This window comes from Pongo abelii, chromosome 2 (assembly GCF_028885655.2).
Source record: "Pongo abelii isolate AG06213 chromosome 2, NHGRI_mPonAbe1-v2.0_pri, whole genome shotgun sequence".
Classification (NCBI taxonomy): domain Eukaryota; kingdom Metazoa; phylum Chordata; class Mammalia; order Primates; family Hominidae; genus Pongo; species Pongo abelii.
In genome coordinates, this window is record NC_085928.1 from 55,642,211 (window position 1) to 55,648,210 (window position 6,000).

The following is a 6,000-nucleotide window of genomic DNA, read 5'->3' on the forward strand; positions in this document are numbered from 1 at the left end:
ACAATTGCTTCAAAGAGAATAAAATACCTAGGAATCCAACTTACAAGGGACATGAAGGACCTGTTCAAGGAGGACTACAAACCACTGCTCAATGAAATAAAAGAGGATACAAACAAATGGAAGAACATTCCATGCTCATGGGTAGGAAGACTCAATATCGTGAAAATGGCCGTACTGCCCAAGGTAATTTATAGATTCAATGCCATCCCTATCAAGCTACCAATGATTTTCTTCACAGAATTGGAAAAAACTACTTTAAAGTTCATATGGAACCAAAAAAGAGCCCGCATTGCCAAGTCAATCCTAAGCCAAAAGAACAAAGCTGGAGGCAACATGCTACCTGACTTCAAACTATACTACAAGGCTACAGTAACCAAAACAGCATGGTACTGGTACCAAAACAGACATATAGACCAACGGAACAGAACAGAACCCTCAGAAATAATGTCACATATCTACAATATCTGATCTTTGACAAACCTGACAAAAACAAGAAATGGGGAAAGATTCCGTATTTAATAAATGGTGCTGGGAAAACCAGCTAGCCATATGTAGAAAGCTGAAACTGGATCCCTTCCTTACACCTTATACAAAAATTAATTCAAGATGGATTAAAGACTTACATGTTAGACATAAAACCATAAAAACTCTAGAAGAAAACCTAGGCAATGCCATTCAGGACATAGGCGTGGGCAAGGACTTCATGTCTAAAACAACAAAAGCAATGGCAACAAAAGCCAAAATTGACAAATGGGACCTAATTAGACTTAAGAGCTTCTGCACAGCAAAAGAAACTACCATCAGAGTGAACAGGCAACCTACAGAATGGGAGAAAATTTTTGCAATCTACTCATCTGACAAAGGGCTAATATCCAGAATCTACAATGAACTCCAATAAATTCACAAGAAAAACACAACCCCATCAACAAGCGGGCAAAGGATATGAACAGACACTTCTCAAAAGAAGACATTTATGCAGCCAACAGACACATGAAAAAATGCTCATCATCACTGGCCATCAGAGAAATGCAAATCAAAACCACAATGAGACACCATCTCACACCAGTTAGAATGGCGATCATTAAAAAGTCAGGAAACAACAGGTGCTGGAGAGGATGTGGAGAAACAGGAACACTTTTACACTGTTGGTGGGACTGTAAACTAGTTCAACCATTGTGGAAGTCAGTGTGGTGATTCCTCAGGGATCTAGAACTAGAAATACCATTTGACCCAGCCATCCCATTACTGGGTATATACCCAAAGGATTATAAAACATGCACTATAAAGACACATGCACACGTATGTTTATTGCGGCACTATTCACAATACCAAAGACTTGGAACCAACCCAAGTGTCCAACAATGATAGACTGGATTAAAAAATGTGGCACATATACACCATGGAATACTATGCAGCCATAAAAAATGATGAGATCATGTCCTTTGTAGGGACATGGATGAAGCTGGAAACCATCATTCTCAGCAAAATATCGCAAGGACAAAAAACCAAACGCCACATGTTCTCATTCATAGATGGGAATTGAACAATGAGAACACATGGACACAGGAAGGGGATGGGGGAGGGATAGCATTAAGAGGTATACCTAATGTTAAATGATGAGTTAATGGGTGCAGCACACCAGCATGGCACATGTATATATATGTAACAAACCTGCACGTTGTGCACATGTACCCTAAAACTTAAAGTATAATAAAAAAAAAAAAAAAAAGAAAGAAAGAAAGAAAAAAGGAAAAAAAAATTAGGAAAAAAGATGCATCAACAGAGAAAAAGATGAAAGCTGAAATACAATATTGAGCAACAGAATATTTGAAAAATAAGGTCAGAGATCAATATTAAACCACTTATTGAGTTCAACCAACTACAAACTCAATACAACCTAATGGTATGCTATGAGAGCTAGCTAACCTATTAGGTTGCAATCACAAAAGTCAGAGTATATCAAATTCCAGGCTTACATTAAAGAAACAAGAAAAAAAAAAAAGAAAGAGAGAGCAAGAGAGAGAGAAAGAAACTAGGGACTAAGGAGCAGGGCAGAAACCTAGATAGTGATGAAGCTGATACTGGCATATAAACAAGAATAAAGAAAATAAAGTTACTTACCCAAGGAAAATATTGTTAGAAAAGATGATAACTAACTTCTAATATTTTAAGAGTTATTGCATACAGATGGTAAAAAAGACACAAAACAAATGTTCCTCTGAGTCTAAAATTCTATGATTCTTATTTATATAAAGAAAGAAAATGATATTGCTAGTGGACACTCCCATATTGAATATAATACAAACTTTTTGAACCTAACTACCCTTAAAATCTCGGCAAAGGTTACAAAATCCAATGTATATTTGGACTACAGTTGCTTGGTGAAATTAAGCTGAGTGGTCATGATTCATGTATGAAAACTTTTCAATTCCAATTATGCATACAATCATGCAAAAAATAAAGGAAGAAATGAGGAGAAGAAAGATAAAGATGCAATATATGCAAGTCACAATATTAACTGTATCATTCAGTGAAACATACAAAATAGGCTAAACATGTTCTTTTGCCAGATACTTAATAATGATGGCATAAAGTATGATAAAACTCTGCAAATTCCTGGCATGAAGTGGTAATTCAAAGAAGACTTGTTTTCTAAGAAATAGAGATAAAGTTCTTCGACAAGATAAGTTTTGTGTACTTTGTGATTTGAAACAGGTAATTTATTACTTTCTAACCAGAATAATTTCTAAGTAGAAAAAGTTTATGAGTATTTTTACAGGCACTTATTTTATGCATAATGGAAAGAAAAATCTTCTTCGACACTTTTACATAATGAATAAATTCCAGACTTACGGATGCAGAATCAACATTAAATTATGGTGAGATGGAAAAAAAACTATACAAAATAATGATATCCTGTACATGGTGTTTTATACTGCAGATATGTCCAGTTGGGTGTTTACCACATTATTCAATGAACTAAATGTTAAAAATCTTCACTGAATAGGAGAATTAGCTTATCCCTCTCTATTTGAACATCTAGTATTATTTTACATAGAAGGGAAGCTTCAGTAGTTCAGGCACCTAAGAAAAAGGAGGATAAAAAGTGTGGCCTCTGGTGCCTTTCCTTTCAAAAGGGTCACGTATCTCTATGTGAATAGCTATGGCCAATGACATTTTGGCAGATTTTTTAAAGACTAGCATGTGGCTTAACATATTTTTCCATTACCAGATGATAGATTGTCTTTCCAGTAGAGACTACCCAGTTCATCAAGGTTTGGTTAAAGATGACAAGGAATAAAGCCACAGGTGACCCACAATGGACATTGAAAGAGGGAGAAATAAACCTTTACCCAGGTAAGCACCTGAAACTTCAGGGACATCAGTTACTACAGCGTAATATAGGAAATCCTAACTAAGACAGTATGGAATTTGAGAAACTAGGTTTGATTTTTAAAAAGTACTTTATTGAGGAATAATTGACATATAAAAAGCTATTCTTATGTCATGCACACAACCTGATGAGTTTGGAGGTAAGTATATACCCATAAAAACATTACCGCAGTCTGTCATAAATAGAGCCATCACCTCCAAAAATGTCCACCTGCTCTCCTTATTTATCATCATTATTTGTGTGTGTATGTGTGTGTGATAAGAAAAATTAACACAAGTACCCCCTTAGAATTTTTTTAAATATACAATACAGTATTGTTAACTATAGGCCCTATACTGTGCAGTAGAGCTCAAGAACTTAGCCGTCTTGCATAACTGAAACTCTGCCCTTTGACTAATACCTCCCCACTTTCCCCTCATGCTCACCCCTGACAAACACCATTCTACTCTCTGCTTCCATGATTGTCACTATTTTAGATTCCCCACATAAGTTGTATCATTTAGGATTTGTCCTTCTGTGACTGGCTTATTTCACTTAGCATAATGTCTCCTACGGTTATTTTTACTGCAAATACCATGATTTCCTTACTTTGTCTACAAATATACCGTACTGAGAACCCTTGAATTCCTCTTAGAAGGTAAGCAGGGTTGGCCCTGGTTAGTACTCGCTGGAAAACTAGATTCTGTTTTTCTTTTTTCTATTTATTTATTATTTATTATTATTATTTTTTGAAATGGAGTCTTGCCCTGTCGCCCAGGCTGGAGTGCATTGGCGCAATCTTGGCTCACTGCAACCTCCGCCTCCCTGGTTCATGCCATTCTCTTGCCTCAGCCTCCCAAGTAGCTGGGACTACAGGCGCCACCACCACGCCCAGCTAATTTTTTTTTTTTTTTGTAGTTTTAGTAGAGATGGGGTTTCACCATGTTAGCCAGGATGGTCTCGATCTTCTGACCTCGTGATCCGCCCGCCTCAGCCTCCCAAAGTGCTGGGATTACAGGCATGAGCCACTGCGCCCGGCCAAAACTAGATTCTTTTAACTTCAATAGCTACTCCAGAAGGAGTTGACATGTGTTGTCCCCATGACTACATCTACATAGCTATAAAGACAGTGGCCCCCACACAAAAATAGCCTTTACTCTTCTTACAAGTAATTTCAGAATTGATGGAATTTGAAGTTTCAATTTAGAGCCTTCATTGAAAGGACAATATCTGTAGTAGAAACACTAACTCAATGGAATGTAGGGGCCACAGTGAGCGTGCTAATTTGAGCTTATCTTGGGCTTGAATTTTCACATTTAGTTTTCCTGTACAGAATGTAGTAGAAAAAAAAATCATTCAATTGATTATAAAACACCGGTAATATGACAGCTATAATATTTTTATTTAGATACATGAAGAAATTGCCAGAAGTAATTTTATAGACTATATTGAATATTTACTTAAAAAGAATCAGAAAAGCAAACAAAAACAATGAGATTGCTGATATAAAAGATAAAATTAACCTATCAAATTAATAATTTACATGAGAACCAAACTCACCAAATTTTAGAATAATACACTTATTAATGTCCTATTAGGAATCGCTATGTCAAACCTCAAAATAGAAGAAAATGATTGATGTATTATGAAGGATCAAAAACAAACCTTAAAGCACCTAGCAGATAATGGAAACTTGTACTGGAAATATATGCAGCTTATGAATAATAAATCTTGCCAAAATATGACCACTAATTACTTTGCCTGTATTACGAAGTTTAAAACCCAATGTTTAGTAGATACAACCAAATAACTCATACCAAAAGTTTGTATGTATCTGTATTACTGTGAAAGTATATGTTTCATTATTGAGTACAAGTAAAGCAAAAGTTATAGAAAATCTTTCAATCAGATATCTCATAGAAATATGGTGCTTACAAGGATGCTGCAAAAATCAATAACAAATATCATTTCCATAAAGATATTGATCAATGATTTATGAACTAGCATAAAGCATAAATAGCAAATTAAATTTTCAAATTTAAATGACTTGTTTTTTTGAGTGGACATTTGTATTTTAACTATAGTTATGGAAAGCTACATCATCAGGAAAAAAATCTTACGATGTTTTGCCATTTTTATCAGGGTCAGCAGTGTAAAATTTCTCAGCAAATTTTGAGAACTAACTTTGCCCAACATAAATAATAGTAAGCCTTTATCAACAATTCAGTTATATCTTAAATCCCATATGCTGAATTATATTTTCCCTCTTTCAAGTTATATGGCATTCTAATATATGAAAACAAATTACTTCACTAAAATCTCACTGATAAATGTATTTATATTTTTCCTGTGGCTTCCCTTAAAGGAAATTCTATTTTATAGAGTTAATATAGAATCATAGGATGAACCTTATGTATTAGTCTGTTTTCACTCTGCTGATAAAGACATACGTAAGACTGGGCAATTTACAAATGAAAGAGGTTTAATTGGACTTACAGTTCCACATGACAGGGGATGCCTCACAATCGTGGTGGAAGACAGCAAGGAGCAAGTCACATCTTACATGGATGGCAGCAGGCAAATAAAAAAAGAACTTATGCAGAGACATTCTCGTTTTTTAATACCGT